Genomic DNA, 23657 nt, shown 5'->3' on the forward strand with positions numbered 1-23657 from the left:
TATCAGCAAATAGCCCGAGCCTGTAAAGATGAAGTGAGGAAAGCTAAGGCTCACAATGAGCAAAGGCTAGCGACAAAAGTAAAAAATAACAAAAAAAGCTTCTTCCAACATGTTAAAAACAAGAAAAAAGTCAAGGAAACAATTGGCCCATTGCTAGGAGAAAGTGGCAAGAAGTTGACAAGCAACAGGGAGAAAGCAGATCTACTTAACTCATTTTTTGCATCTGTCTTTACACAAAAGGAAAAAACAATCCAACCTATCAAAAACAACACCACAAAAAACAGATAAGGAACACGTTAAAATAGGGGAAAAAATGATAAGTGAACATTTGTCTATCCTAGATGAGTTCAAATCACCAGGACCGGATGGATTACACCCCAGGATTCTGAAGCAACTGGCAGATGAAATCTCAGAACCACTGAACTATATCTTTCAAAGATCCTGGAGAACAGGGGAACTGCCAGAGGACTGGAAAAGAGCTGATGTAATTCCCATCTTCAAAAAAGGAAAAAAAAAACAGATTCAGGAAACTACAGACCTATCAGCCTAACCTCAATACCAGGGAAGATTCTGGAAAAGATAATCAAGCAACGAATCATCGAACACCTAGAAGCAAACAAAGTAATAACCAAAAGCCAATATGGGTTTGTCAAAAACTGATCATGCCAGACTAATCTTATTGCATTCTTTGACAAAGTGACAAAATTAGTGGACCAGAGGAACACTGTCAATATAATTTACTTGGACTTCAGTAAAGCATTTGATAAAGTAGACCATAACCTACTACTAGATAAAGTAGAAAAATGTGGGTTCGACAGCACCACCACCAAATGGATTCGTAACTGGCTGACCAACCGGACTCAACGTGTAGTCCTCAACAGAATTACGTCCACATGGAGGGAAGTATGCAGTAGAGTACCCCAAGGTTCTGTTTTAGGCCCAGTACTCTTCAACATCTTCATCAATGACTTGGATGAGGGGATAGATGGGGAACTCATCAAATTTGCAGATGACACCAAGCTGGCAGGAATAGCCAACACTCCAGAAGATAGGCTCAAGATACAGAAAGATCTTGACAGACTTAGAACACTGGGCGCTATCTAACAAAATGAAATTCAACAGTGAAAAAAGTAAGGTTCTACATTTAGGCCAAAAAAACAAAATGCACCAGTACCGTATATGTGGTACCTTGCTCAATAGTAGTACCTGTGAGAGGGATCTTGGAGTCCTAGTGGACTACATTTAGATATGAACCAGCAGTGTGCAGCAGCTGCCAAAAAAGCCAACACAGTTCTGGGCTGCATAAACAGAGGGATAGAATCAAGATCACGTGAAGTCTTAATACCACTTTATAATACCTTGGTAAGGCCACACTGGAAATATTGCATTCAGTTTTGGTCGCCACAATGTAAAAAAGATGTTGAGACTCTAGAAAGAGTGCAGAGAAGAGCAACAAAGATGATTAGGGGACTGGAGGCTAAAACATATGAAGAAGGGTTGCAAGAACTCAATATGCCTAGTTTACGAAAAAGAAGGACTAGGGGAGACATGATAGCAGTGTTCCAATATCTCAGGGGTTGTCACAAAGAAGAGGGAGTCAAACTATTCTCCAAAGCACCTGTGGGTAGAACAAGAAGCAATGGGTGGAAACTAATCAAGGAGAGATGCAACTTAGAACTAAGGAGAAATTTCCTGACAGTTAGAACAATTAATCAGTGGAACGACTTGCCTGCAGAAGTTGTAAATGCTCCAACACTGGAAATTTTTAAGAAAATGTTGGATAACCATTTGTCTGAAATGGTGTAGGGTTTCCTGCCTGGGCAGGGGGTTGGACTAGAAGACCTCCAAGGTCCCTTCCAACTCTGTTGTTGTTGTTGTTGTTGTTGTTGTTATATAAACAACATCTTCTCAAATTCTAATTTCTCCAGTTTTAATCTTTTATTCTCTTTTAACTTTCATAGTAATTCATTCTTCATCCTGATAAGTGTAAACATGTTCAGGGTTGCCTTTCTTCCATTTCATCTTTTTTGTTTTACAGCAATCCTTCTTCTTTCTCTCTTCTCTTTCCCCTTCCTACTTTCTTCTTTCCTCCTCTGCTACTCCTTCTCTACTTTCCCTTCCTTTCTCCCTGTCCTCCTTTCTTCCTCCCTATCTAACCTTCTCTCCTACTCTTATTTCCCCTCCCTTTCTTCCTTTCCTTTTCCCTTCCTTCTACTCCTCTCTCTCCTTCCTCTCTTCTCCCGTCCTTCCATCTCCCTACTCCTTCTTCCTTTCTCTCTCTATTGCTGTATTCATTTTCAGTTCAACATTTTCTGCTATGGTGTCCAGGCAACCCTGATTTTTATTTCATTTATTGAATATATTTCTCAGAATCCCCATCAGATTTTTTAATTATTAACAATGTATTTCAACTTATTCCATTTTTACCTTAAAACCTTGTAATTAAATTAACCTTCCACCTCTTATATTCTTTAGTTCCCAATTTCTTATTTCCACATCAATTAATTGTTTTTCTTATTTACTAGCATTTCAATTTTATATCTCAGTTTCAATTATTTTCACATTTAAGCCACTCTATCTTTCACATTGCATCTGCTGATCCATTTTACAATAAACAATATACTTCTTTTTTTTTTTTGCTTCTTACATACATCCTTACATACAACATTTCAATTTTATATCTTAATTATTCCATTTTTCAGTAATCGGTATACTTCTTCTAATTTACTTCTTACATGCAGTTTCTACTACTAATACCATTCCCTTAAATCAACAAATTAATGCTTTAATTCCCTTTCTACTATCCACTATTCTTCCCCTTTTAACCATTTTCTTCTGATCTCTCCAGAATTCCATTGTTTGATATTTTTCTCCCTTTCTCTTATTTCCTTATTTTTCTTTTTCTTTTTATATTTATTGTATCTTTCCTCCTGAATCATTTCTCAGTTTTTAAGATTGTTACCCTCTTGATTCTCCCCTCAATCTTTTCACATTTGCTTTTTTCCTCTTTTTTGAGGAATATTCCCCCTGTCCATTTTTATTTTGTCACTCTCAATCCCAGTAAAATTAGCTATTTTTTAATCTTCAGTTATTTTCTTTTAAACATTATGTTCTTGCTTTTCATTTGTATTTTCTTTTTCCTTTTTTTTTTGTATTCTAACCAGTCCTCTTCTTCTTTATTTCCTTTAAACACTTCTTACAACTTCTTAAGCATCTCCCTTAGTTCCTCATACTCATACTCCCAATTTTTCATGTTGTCAATTCAAAGAGAAAAAAATCTTTAAATTTATTGTTATTTTAGTTTATGTGTAGTTCAAATTCAAGCCCATGTAATGTCTCTTTTTTCTTTTTTTTATTTCCAAATAGTGTCCAATTCAAATATTCATTTAGACCATTCCAGCTTAAGGCTTTATTTTTTCCACTTCTTTTGAAGTTGTGCTCCAGCTGTTTAAACAAATACTCCTTAAAATTTCCCACGATAATCTCAATCCTTTATTTCTTCAATTTTTAAAACAATAGTTGCAATGTTTTTTCCACCAGCAGATGTCCCTCTCTGCTCCACAAATCCCCAGGCAACAAAGTATCAATGTTAAATCCACATAGAAAGTACTTTCTCATCCATTAATTCCTTTGTTTTGTTAAAGAATGCTTTCCCTCAGTTTTCTTTTTCTTGTATTATTTTTAATCTCTTCCAAATCCAATTTTAAATCCAGGTAGAAAGTTCTCCTTTTTGGGCTTTATCTTCTAAATTCCTTTTTGTTTTTTGTTTTTTTGTTTTTTTCCACTTTGAATTTCCAATTAGCCACTTATTTCGCACTGGGACCTCTTTTACGTTTTCAGAAGATTTTTCTTCTTACTTGTGAGTTGGCCAATCCAATCACTCACCCGGTAACAATACTCCATTCAACCACCACTCCAGTGCAAATCTTAGCTTGTAGCAGTCATTCAATGGCTGCCACCACCACCACCAGATCAAAGAGCTGCCTCTGACCCTTTGAGGAACTTGCCTGTTCCTCTTAGTCTTCCTTTTTTTTTTTAGAACAAGTTTTTATCGATTTTTTAGGTCCCCCCCCCCCATTCACACATACATGATTTATGAACAGAGTATTGGCCATATCATCTTATACAATTCAATATATTCAAATATATTTTACTTAGTTACAGTTTTTGCCAAAATATTATTTTTTCATAGATTTTATTCATTTCCTAATATTTCCTTGCTCATTTTATTAAGTCACAACTTTCACTCTCAAGTTCTAATTTCTCCATTTTTATTCGTGTTCATTCCCTTTCATTCTTTTTTTTAACTATTTCAATTTTTATCCTAATATATTCAAATATATTCAGGGTTGCCTTTTTTCCATTTTATCTTTTCCTTTTCACAGCAATCCTTTCTTCTCCTCTCACTCTTTTCCCTCCCTTCTTTCTTCCTACCTACTTTCTTCTCTCCTCTCCTACTCTTTCTCTACTTCCCCTTCCTTTCTCCCTCTCCACCCTACTTCCTCCCTATCCAACCTTTTCTCCTACTCTTGTTTCCCCTACCTTTCCTCCTCCTCTTGGTCTTCCGAGGTGCCTCTCTTTCTTCCCCATCCCTCCAAGATGGTTCCAGTCCAAAGAACCCCCGACAGCTGTTTGTCTGGCTGGATTTTCATGAAGCTCGTTGGAGCTTGCTATTTTCCAGCTAGTATAACTGCGACACTTCCGGTTTCTCCTCATAGTATGAGTTATGTAGAGTTTTTGGATTTCATTCTAAAATAATGAGAAAATTTTTCAATATATTATTCATTCAAAACATGAAAGTCATGAAACCATGAATTGTGATGAATGCTTGTGAACCACAGTTCCTTCTGGATTTTTTTCTAGGTCTGCATAATATTTGGGAGGAAAATGCACATTTTGAACAATTAAGTCATGCGCAATAATGTAGATTCTTCAAATATTATTTAATTATGGATTGTTTTCATCTTCACACAAAGTTTCTTGTATGCGAAAACTCTGAAAATTAGGAGAATAGCTATTCTAATAAAAAGTATTGCTTATGGGGATTACAAAGTTTTTTATATTTTAGCAATGTTTATTTAAAGGGGATTTCTTTGTTGTCCTTTTTCTATAGAGAAAAAAGCAAATAAATCAGGTAATATAATCACAATCAAAACAGGTAATTAAAAGACAGGTGGTAAATTAGTTTTGCCTTGAGATTATTAATCAGCAAACAGCCTACTTAAATTAAAACACAGACACAGGTTTAAGAAAGTATAAAAAAGATATAAGGATGAAATTTCATGGTTCTTTCCAAATGTGGAATATTTCACAACTAGAGAACCATCTCAAAGAAAACTCTTTACTATGGCGTTTCCAGGTCATTCCAGTACAGATTGAACATATGAAAAATGTTAAAATGACCTCCAAGATTAGAAGACTTAAATGTCAAGATATCTTTTAATTGCTTGGAGTCTCAAACCACTTACTGCACATGCCTCTTTCTCTAAAATACTGAAATTTCTCACTGATAACAGTGAACGCACCACAGGATTTAGTTTTCTTTAAAAAAAACAGTGTCAAGTTTAGGGAAAGTTGAACTTTAAGAATAATGTAATATTGGTTTTAGAGCAATTATCTACTCATACTAAATATTACTTCATTTTTTAAAAAGTATCACTGACCTCCAGATTCAATCATATACTTAACTTCCGGCCGGTACCTAAAACTGCCCAAAGTCAAGACAAATAAAATGATAATAGTGCATCAAAATATGCTGTTGTAATATCTGCATTATAAGCCATCCACCATTTCTAGGAAAGACTTGGGAACATCTAGTGATCCTTCAATTTTTGTCAAACTGTGGTTTCCATCACCTTGTTTATATTCAGTCATATCTGATACACATAATATTCAAGATCTGGAGAGTGCTGCCATTCCTTTACTAAAGAACCAAGAAGTTGACTTTATTGTCAGTTGAGTTATAGTTTTAATCATATTGTACTCATTGCCTAACTTCATTCAAACATGAATCATTTAGATTTTATTCATTTTTTAATAATTACCAACAGTTTATTCTGGAAGAAATGTGCAAGCTAACTTGTTTGTTTTATTTTATTTATTTATTTATAATTTAATTTCTATACCGCCCTTCTCCCGAAGGACTCAGGGCGGTTTACAGCCTTATTAAAAACACAAATAATACATAATATAAATAACAAATTTAAAACAAATTTAAAACAAATATTAAATAGGCCTAATTTAACTAAAATGGTCATAGACCGACGTAAAACCCTTAAAATTTAAAATTATAATTAAAATGCACTCAGGCTAGTCCCACACGATTAAATAGTAAGGTCTTCAGTTCCCGCTTGAACGTTCGGAGATCGGGGAGTTGGCGTAACCCCGGAGGTAACTCGTTCCAAAGGGCCGGTGCTGCCACAGAGAAGGCTCTCCCCCTGGGGCTGCCAACCGACATTGTTTGGTTGACAGCACCCTGAGCAGGCCCACTCTGTGGGAGCGCACAGGTCGTTGGGAGGCCAGCGGTGGCAGTAGGCAGTCTTGTAAATAGCCCGGTCCTAAGCCATGGAGCGCTTTGAAGGTGGTCACTAACACCTTGAATTGCACCCAGAAGGCTACCGGTAGCCAGTGCAGGCCATGCAGGATAGGTGTTATATGGGAGCAACGTGGTGCTCCCTCTATTACCCGCGCAGCCGCATTCTGGACTAGCTGGAGCCTCCTGGTGCTCTTCAAGGGGAGCCCCATGTAGAGAGCATTGCAATAGTCCAGGCGAGAAGTAACGAGGGCGTGAGTGACCGTGCGCAAGGAGTCCCGGTCAAGGAAGGGGCGCAACTGGCGAATCAGGTGAACCTGATAAAATGCTCCCCTGGCGACGGCCGTCAGATGTTCTTCTAAAGACAGCTGATCGTCCAGGAGAACACCTAAGTTGCGCACCCTTCCCCTGGGAGCCAATACTTCACCCCCAACAGTCAGCGAGGGTGTAAGCTGACTGTACCAGGACACCGGAACCCACACCCAATCTGTCTTGGTGGGGTTGAGTTGGAGCCTGTTCCTCCCCATCCAGACCCACACGGCTTCAAGACACCGGGCCATCACCTCGACCGCCTCATTGGAGTGGTTCGGGGTGGAAATGTACAGCTAAGTATCGTCAGCGTACAGATGATAATCCACCCCGAAACCACGGATAACCTCACCCAGAGGCTTCATGTAGATGTTGAACAGGAGAGGCGAGAGAACCGACCCCTGAGGCACCCCACAAGTGAAGCACCTAGGAGTCGATCTCTGCCCCCCTGCCAACACCGTCTGTGAACGGTCAGAGAGATAGGATGAGAACCACCGATAGACGGTGCCCCCCACTCCCAAACCCTCCAACCGCCGCAGCAGGATACCATGGTCGATGGTATCAAAAGCCGCCGAGAGGTCTAACAGGACCAGGACAGAGGAACATCCCCTATCCCGAGCCCTCCAGAGGTCATCCACCAACGTGACCAAAGCCGTCTCAGTGCTGTATCCAGGTCTGAAGCCGGACTGGAACGGATCTAGAAAGACAGATTCCTCCAGGTGCTGGGGAAGCTGATATGCCACCACACTCTCAACAACCTTCACCAAAAAGCGAAGATTGGAGACTGGACCAATACAGCTGGGTCCAGGGAAGGCTTCTTGAGGAGGAGCCTCACCACCGCCTCTTTCAAGGCGGTGGGGAAAAAGCCCCCCAACAAAGAAGCGTTGGTAACTCCCAGGAGCCAGCTTCGTGTCACCTCCCGTGTGGCCAGGACCAACCAGAAGGGACACGGGTCCAATAAACATGTGGTGGGATTCAGCCTGCCCAACAACCTGTCCATGTCATCAGGAATCACAGGATCAAACTCAGCCCAGGTAATATCCACAAGACTCATCCCCGCCATCTCGCCTGAATCTATCCAATCAGTGTCCAGTCCATCCCAGATCCGAGCGATTTTATCGGACAGATACTGTACAAAATCCTCAGCACGTCCCTGCAAAGGGTCCTCCCGAGCTTCCTGCAAAAGCAGGGAGTGGGTCACCCTAAACAGGGTAGCTGGGCGATTATCTGCCGATGTGATAAGAGCGAAGAAATAATTATGTTTCGCCATTCTTATTGCCACTAGATAGGTCTGAATATGTGACCTAACTAGTGTTCGGTCAGATTCGGTGCGGCTGGACCTCCAGACACTCTCTAGGCATCTTTTCCAGCACTTCATCTCTCTCAGCTCCTCGTTATACCAAGGAGCTGGTCGAGTTCGGCGCCGGGTCAGAGGCCGCAAAGGCATGACGTGGTCCAAAGCCCCGACGGTCGCCTCCTACCAGGCAGCTCCTCCCCAGCGGCCACCAGTTCTTTGGCCAAGCCGTGGGCTAATTCCCCATCTTTTTGTTGAAAGATGGTATGGGGTGCCAGAATTCAAGATGGTATAGGGGTTGTCAGAATCCAGGAAATTACAAACCAATCAGCCTAACATTAACACCTGTGGAGATGCTAGAAAAGAAAAGCAACAGATCTGAGAACACCTAGAACCAAGCAAAGTTATACTCAGAAGCCAACATGGATTTGTCAAAAGCAGATCATGCCAAACAAATATCATTTCATTCTTTGACAAAGTGACTAAATTATGAACCAACAAAATGCTGTAGACATAGCATACTTGGATTTCAGTAAGGCATATGATAAAGTAAGCCATAATCTACTTCTTGATAAACTAGAAAAATGTGGGAATAAGCATCAACACCAGATAGATTTGTAACTGATTGACAATCTGCACTCAGCATGTAATCCTTAATGGAACTACATCTACTGTATCTTGAATACACTAAACAGTGAGGTACCCTAAGGTTCTGTCGTAGGCCCAGTACTCTTCAATATCTTCATAAACTATTAAGATGAGGGAACAGGAGAACTCATCAAATTTGCAGATGACCTTCAACTGGCAGGAATAGTCAATATCCCAGGTGGTTTTTGACAGACTTGAACACTGAGCCATATCTAGCAAAATGAAATTTAATGGAGAGAAAAGTAAGGTTGTACATTTAGGCAAGAAAAATCAAATGTACAGGTACAGATTAAGTGAAATTGGGCTTAATAGCAGTAACTATGTGAGGGATCTTGAAATCCTAGTAGACAATCAGTTAAATATGAACCAGCAGTGTACAGTAGCAGCCCAAAAAGCCAATGCAACCCTAGGCTGTGTTAACAGAGGGTTAGAATCAAGATCATGTGAAGTATTAGTACCATTTTATAAAGTTTTAGTAAGACCATACTTGGAATACTGCATCTAGTTTTGGTCACCACATTATAAAAAAGACATTGAGACTCTGGAAAGAGTGCAGAGAAGCACAACAAAGATAATTAAAGTCCTGGAGACTAAAACATATGAAGAAAGGTTGCAGTTCTTGAGTATGTGTAGTCTAGTGAAAAGAAGGACTAGGGGGAAACATGATTGCAGTGTTCCAATATTTGAGGGGTTGCCACAAAGAAGAAGGGGTCAACCTATTTTCCAAAGCACCAGAAGGCTGGACAAGAAACAATGGATGGAAACTAATCAAGGAAAGAAGTAACCTAGAACTAAGCAGAAATTTCCTGAAAGTGAAAAAAAGTAATCAGTGGAACAGCTTGCTTTCAGAAGTTGTGGGTGCTCCATCACTGAGATAGTAATTTGTCTGTAATGGTATACGGTCTCTTGCTAGAGGAGGGAGTTGGACTAGAAGATCTCAAAGGTCCCTTCGAATTCTATTATTCTGTTATTTTGTTAAAGTTGCATTCTTGCTTGCTTGCTTTCGTTATTTTGTTTGCACTACTCTTCAAAACTTTACCTTTGCTGCCTGTGCTTCTTGTTCTGACAAAAGATTCAAGAAAATGTTGTCTCTTTATATTTTCTGTCAGAATTTAATTTACTCATAGGAAAAAAGCGGACTGCAAGAGAAACCATTACATTCTAGACATGGTATGCATTCATTCTTCTTAGTCACCTTAATTTAGAGAAATTTAATCCTGCATTAATTAATTTAAAAAATTAATCCAGTAACAGTGCTATTTACCTGCTGTGTCACTTACTTATCTAGAATCCAAAATCAACATATTTTTGGACCTCTGAGACACTGTAAATTTTTATCTCTTTTGCTAGAATTCAGCTTCAGTTTATTGACTATAATTTCATTCATTTAAATTAGGGGTGTCAAATTGGCAGCCCAGGGCAGAGGGGGCATAGCCAGCATCGCGACAGGATGGTGTGACCCGGTGCTCTGGGGTGAACGCCGAAATTCCTGCCATTCTGGGGGTTCTCAAAGAACCATAGCTGTCCTGGAGGGACAGTGAAGAAAGAAGGCATCGGCCAGCGTGAACAGGGAAGTTGCAAATTCCCTGCAGCACCGGCATCCAGCCTTCGACCCAACGACAGGAAAGGCAGCCATTAGAAGCTGCCAAAGCCGGGATGGCCACACAAGAAGACTGAGCAGGAGGTGAGATCAGAACAGAGTATTGTTACCAGGCAAGCGATTGGCCAACTCACAGATAAGAAGAAAAAAACTTTTAAAGCTCAAAAATTTTCTGGCTTGAAATTAGAGGCTAATTGGCATGCGGAAACTTAAAGTGAGAGGAAGCAAACAGTAAAGAGGATTTACAAGACAAAAGCCCTAAAAGAAACAACATTCCATCTGGATTTAAAATTGGTCTTGGAAGAAAATATAAATAATAAAGGGAGAAGAAGATTGAGAGAAAATATCTTCTACTAACAAAAGGATTTAATAGTGACATTTTGTTGCCAGTAGTTGTAGATTGGAGACAATCATTGGTGGAGAAAAAGAGAAAAAAACAGCATTGCATTGTTTAGTCTAGGAGGAAAGGGACTGTGTTGTTTGAACAGCTGTGGTAAGAACTGGAAAAGATCAAGATTGGAATCTGGATGAAAGGAAAAAATAAAAACATTTGAACTGGCTTGCATTTGGAAACAGATAAAAGGGGGGAAAGAGAGACAATATTTTGGACTTGAATTTGGACTATACATAAATTAAGATAAATAAATCTAAAAAGTTTTTCTTCTCACATCGAAAGCATGGAGAATTGGGAGGAATTATGGGAGAAGTTTCAAATCGTGTGAGAGTCATTTAATGGGAACGAACAAGCAGAAATGTAGCTTAAAAATAAAAAAAGAAATTATGAAATTAAGAGAAAACAAGAACAACAAAAATATATTGTTGAAAAAGAAATGGGTGATGATAATACAGGTGATCATATTGGGATTGATAGGGAAAGAATAAAAATGGAGAGGGGGAAAGATATTTTAAAAAAGAAAGGAAAAAAGAAAAGAAGAAAAGAATGAGGGGGGAAATTAAAAGAGTGAAAAAATAGATTATTACACTGGGATTAGCAGTGACAGAACAAAGAGAAGAGGAGGAAATAGAGAAAAATTGAGGGGGGAAATTAAAAGAGTAAAAGTCAGAGAAAGGTGGAAAAGAGGATGCAAGAAAGGGAGCAAGAAGAAGATAAAAGAACAGGAGAAAGGGAGAAAAATATTAAGAGATGAGATTTGGGAGAGAATGAAAGAAAATGGTTAAAAGAAGGAGAAAAATGAATAGTAGAAAAAATCTAAAATAGTGGTAGAAACTTACTTTCTTTTCTTTTTTTGGAATAATGGAAATTAGAAGAAATATATGGATTATTGTAAACAGTTTAGTAAAAAAAGTTTGAAATGAATGAAGGAAAATTTTAAAAAGAGGAGGAGGAGAAGTAAATTAAATGTGGAGATATAATGGGATATATGTTTTCTTTTTCTGTTTGTGTCGGAGAATGCATGGAAAGAGAGAGAATTAAAGTGGATGGTAAGGAAATAAATTTTAAATACATAAAAGAATGGAAAATCATCTTTCACATCTTTCACATCTTTCATCCAGCAGATGAAATGTGAAAGATACTATGATTTATAAATGAAAATGATTGAAATTAAGATGTAAAAGGAATAAAATTGAAATGTTAGTAAATGATGTACACTATTGGAAGAAAATAATAAGTATTGAATTATGAACAAAAACTCTAAGAAAATAAGAGGTGGAAAGTTGCATTAATTGATTATATGATATAAATGGAATAAGATGAAGACAATATTAATAACTAAAATATAGGAGGCGAGGTTTGAGAAATATACATAATAAATGAGAAAACTGGGGTTGTCTGGACACCAGAAATATTGATATGAAAATAAATACAGCAATGGAAAGAGATAAGAAGAAGGAGAGAGATGGAAAGGGAGAAGGTGGGAGAGAGAAAGAAGAAAGGGAAGAGGAGAGGAGGAAAAGTAGGGAAAATAAGAGTAGGAGAGAAGGTTAGATAGGGAGGAAGTAGGGTGGTGGGGGAGAAAGGAAGGGAAGTAGAGAAGGAGTAGGAGAGGAGAGAAGAAAGGTAGGAAAAAGGAAGAGAGGGAAGGGAGTGAGAGGAGAAGAAAGGATTGCTGTGAAAAGAAAAAGATGAAATGGAAAAAAGGCAACCCTGAATATATTTGAATATATTAGGATAAAAGTTGAAATAGTTTAAAAAAAGAATGAAAGAGAATGAACATGAATAAAAATGGAGACATTAGAACTTGAGGGCGAAAGAAGATGTGACTTAATAAAATGAGCAAGGAAATATTAGGAAATGAATAAAAACTATGAAAAAAGAATATTTTGGCAAAAAACTGTAACTAAGTAAAATATATTTGAATATATTGAATTGTATGATATGGCCCATACTCTGTTCATAAATCATGTATGTGTGTTGGAGGGGGAAACTAAAAAAATCAATAAAAATTTGTTCTAAGAAAAAAAAATTGGCAGCCCATAGGCCAGATGCATTATGTGCAAACCCAGCTCTGCAAAGGGGGAAAAAAAGTCACAAAATGTCACACGGTGGCAATGTGACACCGCAAGTTTGCCATCTGTGATTTAAATATTCATTTGATCTGCAGTAACTCACTTCATTATGACAACAAGAATATAGAACTGGATCATCCAATAGGATCATACAGAAGCTTCACAAAGATGACATCATAGAGTTATGTGGGACCATACCATTAAAAGGTAAAGGTTCCCCTCACACATATGTGCTAGTTGTTGCCGACTCTAGGGGGCGGTGCTCATCTCCGTTTCAAAGCCGAAGAGCCAGCGCTGTCCGAAGACATCTCCGTGGTCATGTGACTGGCATGACTCAACGCCAAAGGCGCACGGAACGCTGTTACCTTCCCACCAAAGGTGGTCCCTATTTTTTCTACTTGCATTTTTATGTGCTTTTGAAACTGCTAGGTTGGCAGAAGCTGGGACAAGTAACAGGAGCTCACCCCGTTACACAGCAGCACTAGGGATTCGAACCGCTGAGCTGCCGACCTTTTGATCGACAAGCTCAACGTCCTAGCCCCTGAGCCACCGCGTCCCTCATCCATACCATTGCAGCTATACATAAGCTCTCTAAATTCCCCCTAGGGAGCCAAATGTGGAACTAAGAATAGGATCCTAAGAATAGAATGACAACATAATGTTACCACAATATTTTTTTAATTTAAGGGTATCAAAAGCTGTAGAATATATACAGCAGAATCAATACAGCTATACATCATTTTTCTCAAAAAACATCGAAGGTCAGGGAGATCAAAATCAAGGCCATAACTGGATGTCTAGATATCTGCAAGAATGCCTATCACCCTGTCAAATATTTTGCTCAAGGGAATAATTGTGATAGTACAGTAGTTCTTAGTGCTTTTCATCTAGAAGTGTAGGATTTGAAGCAAAAATCATATTGTGATTGAAGTACATAACAATCACTACATAGGACAAATACACAGACCCTTCCATCAAAACACAAATTTCTTATGAATGATTCCTCAGCTTTGATGTAATTATGATGAAAATACAGCTCTGTAATATTATATGACTGCTGGGGCTTTGTACTTTACATTGCTGTTGCTTAATCAGTCCAGCATCATCTCTGTTTGAAACATACTACTACTTCGACTTTCGGCAAAAGAAGAGCTCATTAAAAGGACAATTTCCCTAAAAACTGAGGCTACTGATTTAATCTGCCATAAAAGCCAATTTATAGGATACAAACAATGCACAATTTGACAAGGGAATAGTTATGTACAAAATAGGTATATATTTCTATCTGTATCTATTTACCAATGCTATTGAATATTTGTAGCAAATATTTTTTGGTTTTTTTGGTTTTTTTATACGTTTTTATTGATTTTTAAATTTCCCCCCTTCCACACAACCACAATTCATGAACAGAGTATTGACATTTTCTCATCTTATACAATTCAAAATATTCAAATAAATTTTTCTTAGTTACAATTTTAGCCAAGATGTTTCTTTTTTTTCATAGTTTTTTATTCCTTTCCTAATATTTCTTTATACATTTTATTGAATCACATCTACTTTCACCCTTCATTTTCTAATTTCTCCATTCTTGTTCATATTCATTCCCTTTCACTCCTCTTTTTTTTTTTTGTTTAACTATTTCAATTTTTATACTTGGAATATTTTCGGGGCTGTCTTTCCTCCATTTCCTTTTCACAGCAATCTCTTCTTCTCCTTACATTTCTCTCCCTCCCTCCTTTCTTTATACCTACTTACTTCCTCTCTTCTCCTCCTCCTTCTCTACTTCCCTTTCCCTTCTCCTCCTCCACCCTACTTCCTCCCTATCTAACCTTCTCTCCTACACTTACTTCCCTTGCCTTACCTCCTGTCCTTGTTAGATTCGGGCAATAACGAGGCAGGAGACCAGGATAGTGACAACAGCTCTTTACTATATGGTGAACCCAGCAGCCAGTGCTGGGAAAAACCTCTCTTTATATACAGTTTAGCCGGAGGCTTCAACCAATCAGCAACGTGCTATTTTCCCGCCAAAACTTTTAAAGATACATTACACTCCTTCCCTCCCAGAAAACACTTTACCAATATTTGCATAAAATTAGCATCTTATTTTTCTACGTAATCACGCAGGTAGACTGGGCGTCTCCTGACTCTTTCGGACCTGCGCAATTCACTTTCTGGGAGTGAGTCGAGCTGACCGGAGGGACTGTTTGTTCCTCTCAGCTCCTCCTCTAGGCCATCCGGCCCTGGATTATTTGTAGAGTCGTCCCCGCTGTCTTCAGGATGGGCCGGTTGGTGTCGCTGGACCTTCTGGAACTCAGATAAGTCTCGCGTTTGCCACGGGTTTGAGTCAGTTGTGGATTCATTCGTTGGGTAGTCAGGGCCTGTTTCGTCTGTTTCTGATTTACCGGTTATGCGTTTCCTTATCTGGTCTATGTGGCGCTTCCATACCCGGCCATCCTCTATCTCTACTAGGTATGATTTTGGTCCTGTTATCTCTAGGATTTTTCCTGTTACCCAGGTCGGACCCTCGCTGTAGTTGTGTGCCCACACTAGGTCGCCTACTGCCATCCCTCTTGTTTTACCCTGTACCCCTTTGTAACCGTCTGGTGTGTAGTTTGGGTTTAAATGGTCTAGTGGGCACCTGAGCTTCCGACCCATTAATAGCTCTGCTGGGCTTCTGCCAGTTGTGACACAGGGGGTTCTGTGTTGGACGGCCAGGAAGGTATCGATTTTTGTTTGCCAGTCGCCTGGCCTGATTCTGGACAATGCTTCTTTTGCGCTCCGAACGGAACGTTCTGCAAGGCCATTCGTCGCAGGGTGGAAAGGCGCCGAGAGGACATGCCGGATGCCCTCTTCTGCCAAATATCCTTCAAACTGGGTTGCCGTGAATTGTGGGCCATTATCAGAGACTAACGTGTCGGGCAGCCCGTGCGTTACGAATAGGTGCCGTAGGACTGAAATCACGGCCTCGGCTGTCATGGATCTCATGAGAATGATTTCCAGCCATTTGGAGTAGGCATCGACTACTACCAGAAAGGTTTGGCCGTGAAAGGGACCGGCAAAATCGATATGGATCCTAGACCAAGGGCCCTGGGGTCTCTCCCACTCCCGAATCGGGGCCGTTGGGGGTAGTGGTCTGGATTCCTGGCAGGCCTGGCATTTCCCTACCCTTTCAGCAATTTCCGTGTCCATTAAGGGCCACCACACATAGCTTCTCGCTAAACCCTTCATTCTGACGATCCCTGGGTGGCCTTCGTGAAGGAGCTCCAATACCTTTTCCCTCAATTTCTCCGGGATCACCACTCGATCCCCCCATAGCAGGCACCCCCCTTGGGCTGAGAGTTCCCCACGTTTTTTTACAAATTCTTTGAACCGTTCGCCCGGCGCAGCGGGCCAACCTCGTTGTACCCAACCAATTACAGTCCTTATTGTAATGTCCTTGTAAGAAGCCCGAGCCACCTCCTTGGATGTGACTGGGCCAGAGTCCAAAGAGTCAATTAGCAGAACTGGTATCCCCGGAGTGGGGTCTTTGATAGTCTCTGGTAACGGGCATCTTGCTCAGGGCGTCTGCATGCCCTAATTCCTTTCCCGGCCGGTGTAGTAATTTGTAGGAATATGCCGCTAGGAAGATAGTCCATCGGGTCAGTCTGGGCGAGAGTGCCACGGGCGTTGGGCGGTCGCCTGCCAACAACCCTAGCAAGGGTCTGTGGTCCGTGATGATTTCGAATTCACGACCAAATACATATTCATGGAATTTCTTTACTCCGGAGACTATAGCCAAGGCTTCCCTATCAAGCTGGCTATAATTCCTTTCAGCTGATGACATGGTTCGGGAGTAGTATGCAATAGGGGCTTCTGTGCCATTTGGCAACCGGTGGCTGAGCACAGCCCCCACCCCGTAGGGAGATGCATCGCAGCTTAATACTAATGGCAACGTGCCATTGTACTGAATAAGAAGACTATCGCTAGATAGGAGATTCTTTACCCCTTCGAATGCCCTAGCTTCCCCAAGACCACGCAGCTGTCTTTGCTAGTAGTTTGTGCAGCGGTTCGGCAATTGTTGCCTTATTTTTTAAAAATACCGCGTAGAAGTTGACCAGACCTAAGAATGCCTGTAACTCCGGTTTGTTCTTTGGGGCTGGGGCCTTCCTGATGGCCCGTACCTTGCTCTCAGTGGGGTGAATCCCTTCCCTGTCTATTCGGTAGCCCAGGAATTCCACAGATTCAACCCCGATATGGCATTTGTTCAGTTTAACTTTTAGACCGGCAGACCGGAAAATGCCCAAAACTTTTTGCAGCCTTACCCCTAATTCCTCTAGGTTCTCAGCGGATACCAATACATCGTCGAAGTATGGTATCACCCCTGGTAGTCCTTGCAATAGCCGCTCCATGAGGTTCTGAAATAACCCTGGAGCCACACTAACCCCAAACTGTAACCGGGTGCACTTAAAAGCCCCTCTGTGAGTCACAATTGTCTGTGCTTCGGCTGTGCTGCTATCTACGGGTATTATTATTATTATTATTTTATTTGATTTTTATACCGCCCTTCTCCCGAAGGACTCAGGGCGGTGTACAGGCAAAATAAAACCAACAATACAAATATACACGATTTAAATACCCTTAAAAAACTTATTTAAAATTAGCCTGATGTTAAAAATTATCGTCAATTAAAACCCCATTTAAAATTGCTAAAATTCACTTTTAAAATCCAATTAAGCCTGCCCCGCGCGAATAAAAAGATGTGTCTTCAGTTCGCGACGGAATGTCCGAAGGTCAGGTATTTGACGTAAACCCGGGGGAAGCTCGTTCCAGAGAGTGGGAGCCCCCACAGAGAAGGCCCTTCCCCTGGGGGCCGCCAGCCGACATTGTTTGGCGGACGGCACCCTGAGAAGTCCCTCTCTATGGGAGCGTACGGGTCGGTGGGAGGCATGTGGTAACAGCAGGCGGTCCCGTAAGTACCCAGGTCCTAAGCCATGGAGCGCTTTAAAGGTCGTAACCAACACCTTAAAGTGCACTCGAAAGGCCACAGGCAGCCAGTGCAGTCTGCGCAGGAGCGGTGTTACATGGGAGCTACGCGTAGCTCCCTCTATCACCCGCGCAGCTGCATTCTGGACTAACTGAAGCCTCCGAGTGCACCTCAAGGAGCCCCATGTAGAGAGCATTACAGTAATCCAGCGAGAGGTAACGAGGGCATGAGTGACTGTGCATAAGGCATCCCGATCAAGGAAGGGGCGCAACTGCCGGACCAGGCGAACCTGGTAGAAGGCCCTCCTGGAGACGGCCGTCAAATGATCTTCAAACGACAGCCGATCATCCAGGAGGACGCCTAAGTTGCGCACCCTATCCTTTGGGGCCAATAACTCGCCTCCGACAGCCAGCTGTGGCTGCAGCTGACTGAATCGGGATGCCGGCATCCACAGCCACTCCGTCTTGGAGGGATTAAGCTTGAGCCTGTTTCTCCCCATCCAGACCCATACGGCTTCCAAACACCGGGACAGCACTTCAACAACTTCATTGGGGTGGCCCGGGGTGGAGAAGTACAGCTGAGTATCATCAGCGTACTGCTGGTATCTCACCCCGAAACCACTGATGATCTCACCCAACGGCTTCATGTAGATGTTGAACAGCAGGGGCGAGAGAATCGACCCCTGCGGGACCCCACAAGTGAGGCCCCTCGCGGTCGACCTCTGCCTCCCCGTCAACACCGTCTGCGTCCGGTCGGAGAGATAGGAGGAGAACCACCGATATACGGTGCCTCCCACTCCCAATCCCCCCAGCCTGCGCAGCAAGATACCATGGTCGATGGTATCGAACGCCGCCGAGAGGTCTAATAGGACCAGGGCAGAGGAATAACCCCTGTCCCTGGCCCTCCAGAGATCATCCACCAATGCGACCAAAGCTGTCTCCGTGCTGTATCCGCGTCGGAAGCCGGACTGGAACGGGTCTAGATAGACATCTTCATCCAGGTATTGGGGTAGCTGTCGCGCCACGGCACTCTCTACAACCTTCGCAACAAAGCGAAGGTTGGAGACTGGACGATAATTACCCAAAATAGCTGGGTCCAGGGAGGGCTTCTTAAGGAGGGGTCTCACCACCGCCTCTTTCAAGGCGGCAGGGAAAACCCCTTCCAATAAAGAAGCGTTGATAATCCTCTGGAGCCAGCCTCGTGTCACCGCCTGAGTGGCCAGTACCAGCCAGGAAGGGCACGGGTCCAGTAAACATGTCGTGCCGTGCAGCCTCCCCAACAACCTGTCGACGTCCTCGGGAGCCACAGGGTCAAACTCATCCCAAATGGACTCAACAAGGCGTGCCTCCTCTCCCTCGCTTGGATCATCCCAATTTCGGTACAGACCGTCCCTCAGCTGAGCGATTTTATCGTATAGATAACCGCTAAACTCCTCGGCTCGTCCCTGCAATGGGTCATCCCGCACCTCCTGATGTAGGAGAGAGCGGGTCACCCGAAACAGGGCGGCCGGGCGGTTATCTGCCGACGCAATGAGGGTGGAGGCGTAGAAACGCCTCGCTTCCCTCATTGCCACTAGGTAGGTCCTAGAATAGGACCTAACTAGTGTCCGATCAGCTTCGGAGCGACTGGACCTCCAGGTGCTCTCCAGGCGTCTTCTTCGGCGTTTCAACAGCTCCGGGTAGCTGTTGATAGGCTTGGGCCAAGTCTAGCTTGGCAAAAACTTGCCCTTGCCCCAATGAGTGCAGTAAGTGCTGTACCACCGGAACGGGGTAAGCACTCTTTTGCAATGCTTTGTTGAGCGTTGCCTTGTAGTCAGCGCAAATCCGGACCGACCCGTCCGGTTTGACTGGGGTGACTATAGGGGTCTCCCATTTAGCATGGTCAACTGGCACTAAAATTCCCTGGTTTACTAGTTTGTCCAGTTCCCGGTCAATCCTGGGCTTTAGGGCGAACGGGACCCTCCTAGCCTTTAGACGGATAGGGGCAACTTGTGGGTCTAAGTTAAAGGAAATAGGGGTCCCCGTGTACTTGCCCAGGCAGTCTTTGAAAACGTCCCCAAACTCCTTCATGAGTGCGTCTTTGAGGTCGACTTCGTTTCTGAAGATTCCAGTCACCCCCATGCCCAATGCTCTGAACCAGTCCAGACCCAACAAGCTTGGCAGGGTTCCATCGACGATGGTGATGGGCAGAGTTTTCTTGTATTGTCCATACTCGACGTGGACGGACGTTACCCCTCGAACAGGGATGCGATTCCCTTGGTAGTCTTGTACCTTTAATTTCTGTGGTTGCAGCTTGCGCTTTGCGATGGCGGGTAAGGCTCTCACGAGATTGTCCCAGGACATGATCGTGATCGATGAGCCGGTGTCCACCTCCAATCGGCACGGCACCCCCTCAATCTTTGCCTTTGTAAAGATTTTTTTCTCTAGGCGTGTTGATGCGTGACCCACTCTCACGACAGTCTGATTCAACTTCGCGCCTTTTTTAAACTGACCACTCGCGGGCCGCTTCGCCGTTCCCGCGCTCTGATTGGCCGGTTTGAATTTTTGGCGGGAAGGTTGGGGTGCTCGACAGGCCTGTGCTATGTGCCCCTTCTTTTCGCACCGCCGACACACCGCATCCTTAAATTTGCATTGTTGTCGTTGGTGTTGCCCTCCGCAACTTGCGCAGTCACCCCGGTCTTCTTTCTCCGGCCTCCCGGTGTGGAAGACTCCTTCCTCTTCCTCACCGTCCGACTCAGCCTGGATCTCCTCGTTGTGGACCGGGGTTGATTTTGCACCAGCCATTGGTGCGAGCGGCTTTTGTAGGGTTTCCGCCGCTTGGGTAGACATCTCGTGAGCCCTGGCTTCGTCCAAGGCGTTTGCCAGCGTTAGGTTGCTTTTAGACAGCAGCCGCCTCCGCAAACGGATGTCCCTGACCCCGCGGATGAGTTGCTCCAGCAATGCCTCATCCAAGTCTCGGTACTCGCAATGTTTTGAGGCTTTCCTCAGGGCGGCCATGTATGCGCTGATGGACTCGCCTCTTGCTGTCTGCGCTCCCGAATTGAACCGTTGCACATACTTGGGCGTTGGTGCATAATGGGCTTTCAATAAAGTCTGCAGAGTTTGCCACGGTACCGACTGTACCAGCGTTGGCTCGCCAGAGATTCTGCGGTGTCGAAAACTTCTGGACCGCAGTGGCTCAGGAAATACGCTCGTTTCCTGTTGTCTGAAACTCCTTGAAGTTCGTTCGCCTCGAGGAAACACTCGAAACGAGCCATGTATGACCCCCATTTTTCCTTAGCTGGGTCGAATGGCGCTGGCGGTGTGTAGCCGGACATCGCTGCTTTCCGCCCCTTGTTTGCTGGGTTCACGTCTTCCTGGTGAGTTCAGCTCTTTTCCTGGCGCTCTTAGCCTCGAGATCCCACCTTCGTCGCCAGTGTTAGATTCGGGCAATAACGAGGCAGGAGACCAGGATAGTGACAACAGCTCTTTACTATATGGTGAACCCAGCAGCCAGTGCTGGGAAAAACCTCTCTTTATATACAGTTTAGCCGGAGGCTTCAACCAATCAGCAACGTGCTATTTTCCCGCCAAAACTTTTAAAGATACATTACAGTCCTCTTCTTCCTTCTTTCTCTCTCCCTCTCTCTCCCTTCCAACTCCCTCCTTCCTCTTATCTCTCTCCATTGCTGTATCTATTTTCAATATCTCTAATATCAAGACATCCCCAATTCTCTCATTTATTACACATATTTTTCAAACCTACTCTCATATATTTTAAAACTTAACATTGTCTTCATCTTATTTCATTTATATTATAGTCAATTGATACAACTTTCCACTTATTTTAACATTTCTATTCAAAATTCAATACTTATTATTTTCTTCCAACAATATACATCATTTACTAACATTTCAATTTTATTACCTTTTGCATCTTAAATTCCAATCATCTTCATTTATAAACCATGCCATTCCAAATTACCTCTGCTGAATTTTCCATTCTTTTATAAATTTAAAATTTATATCTTAATCAACAATTTTATTTTATTTTTTATTCCATGCATTGTCCAACACAAACAAAGAAAAAAGAGGAAGCAAATCTCTCTCTACTTTAATTTCTTTTATTTATTTTTCTCCTACTTCTAACCATTTTCTTTCAGTCTCTCCCAGATCCCATCTCTTAATATTTTCCTCCCTTTCTTCCTTTCTTCCATTTCTTTTTTCTCCCTTTCTTATTTCTTCTTTTCCACTTTCCTCTAACTTTTATTCTTTTGATGTCCCCCCTCAATTTTTCTCTATTTCCTCCTCATCTCTTTAAACTTTCACTGCTAATCCCAGTGTAATCATCTGTTTTTTTCACTGTTTTTTTCATCTTTTTAATTTTCCTTCTCAATCTTTTCTTTTTCATTTTCCCCCTCTTTTTTTTAAGATTCCTTTCCTTCTCTTCCTTTTCATTTTTTCACCATCAGTCCCAATATGATCATCTGTATTATCCTCACTGATTTCTTTTCCAGCACTATGTCTCATAATTTCCTCATCTTCTTTTTTTTAATTTTTAAGCCACAATTCTGCTTGTTTGTTACCATTAATAGACCATCAAAAGCATTTCCCATAATTCCTCCCAGTTTTCCATATTTTCAATACAAGGAGAGAAACTTTTTAAATTTATTTATCTTAATTTATATAGAATAGAATAGAATAGAATAGAATAGAATAGAATAGAATAGAATAGAATAGAATAGAATAGAATAGAATTTATTGGCCAAGTGTGATTGGACACACAAGGAATTTGGACACACAAGGAATTTGCTCTCAGTGCACATAAAAGAAAAGAAAAAGAAAAAGAAAGAAAAAAAATACCTTCATCAAAGGTACAACATTTACAACACAAATGATGGTCATAGGTTGCAATTTAACCCTTAGTGATAGCAACAAAAAGTTATAGTCATACAGTCATAAGTGGAAAGAGATTGGTGATGAAAACGATGAGAAGATTAATAGTAGTGTAGATTTAGTAAATAGTTTGCCATTGTTGAGGGAATTATTTATTTAGCAGAGTGATGGCCTTTGGGAAAAAACTGTTCTTGTGTCTAGTTGTTCTGTTGTGCAATGCTCTATAGCGTCGTTTTGAGGGTAGAAGTTGAAACAGTTTATGTCCAGGATGTGAAGGGTCTGTAAATATTTTCACGGCCCTTTCTTGATTCGTGCAGTATACAAGTCTTCAATGGAAGGCAGGTTGGTAGCAATTATATTTTCTGCAGTTCTAATTATCCTCTGAAGTCTGTGTCTTTCTTGTTGGGTTGCAGAACCAAACCAGACAGTTATAGAGGTGCAAATGACAGACTCAATAATTCCTCTGTAGAACTGGATCAGTAGCTCCTTGGGTAGTTTGAGCTTTCTGAGTTGGTGCAGAAAGAACATTCTTTGTTGTCCTTTTTTGATGATGTTTTTGATGTTAACTGTCCATTTTAGATCTCGTGATATGATAGAAGCTAGAAATTTGAAGGTTTCTACTGTTGATACTGTGTTGTCAGTATTGTGAGAGGTGGAAGTATGGAAGGGTTTCTCCTAAAGTCTACCACCATTTCTACAGTTTTGAGTGTGTTCAGTTCCAGATTGCTACAGTCGCACCACAAGGCTAGTCGTTCGAGCTCACGTCTATATGCGGATTCGTCATTGTCTCGAATGAGACCAATCAGTGTTGTGTCATCTGCGAACTTCAGTAGTTTAACAGATGGATCATTGGAGATGCAGTCATTGGTATACAGAGAGAAGAGAAGTGGGGAGAGCACACAGCCTTGGGAGGCCCCTGTGCTAATTGTACAGGTATCTGAAGTGATCCCGCTTAGCTTTACCTGCTG

The 23657-nt window shown here is 42.0% G+C and overlaps 1 pseudogene; it reads right to left on the reverse strand.

Moving 5' to 3' along the window:
- Positions 1 to 14741: 14741 nt before the first annotated feature.
- Positions 14742 to 20397, reverse strand: LOC131202809 (uncharacterized protein K02A2.6-like; annotated as a pseudogene).
- Positions 20398 to 23657: the final 3260 nt, after the last annotated feature.

Source organism: Ahaetulla prasina, chromosome 8 (genome assembly GCF_028640845.1).
Source record: "Ahaetulla prasina isolate Xishuangbanna chromosome 8, ASM2864084v1, whole genome shotgun sequence".
NCBI lineage: Eukaryota > Metazoa > Chordata > Lepidosauria > Squamata > Colubridae > Ahaetulla > Ahaetulla prasina.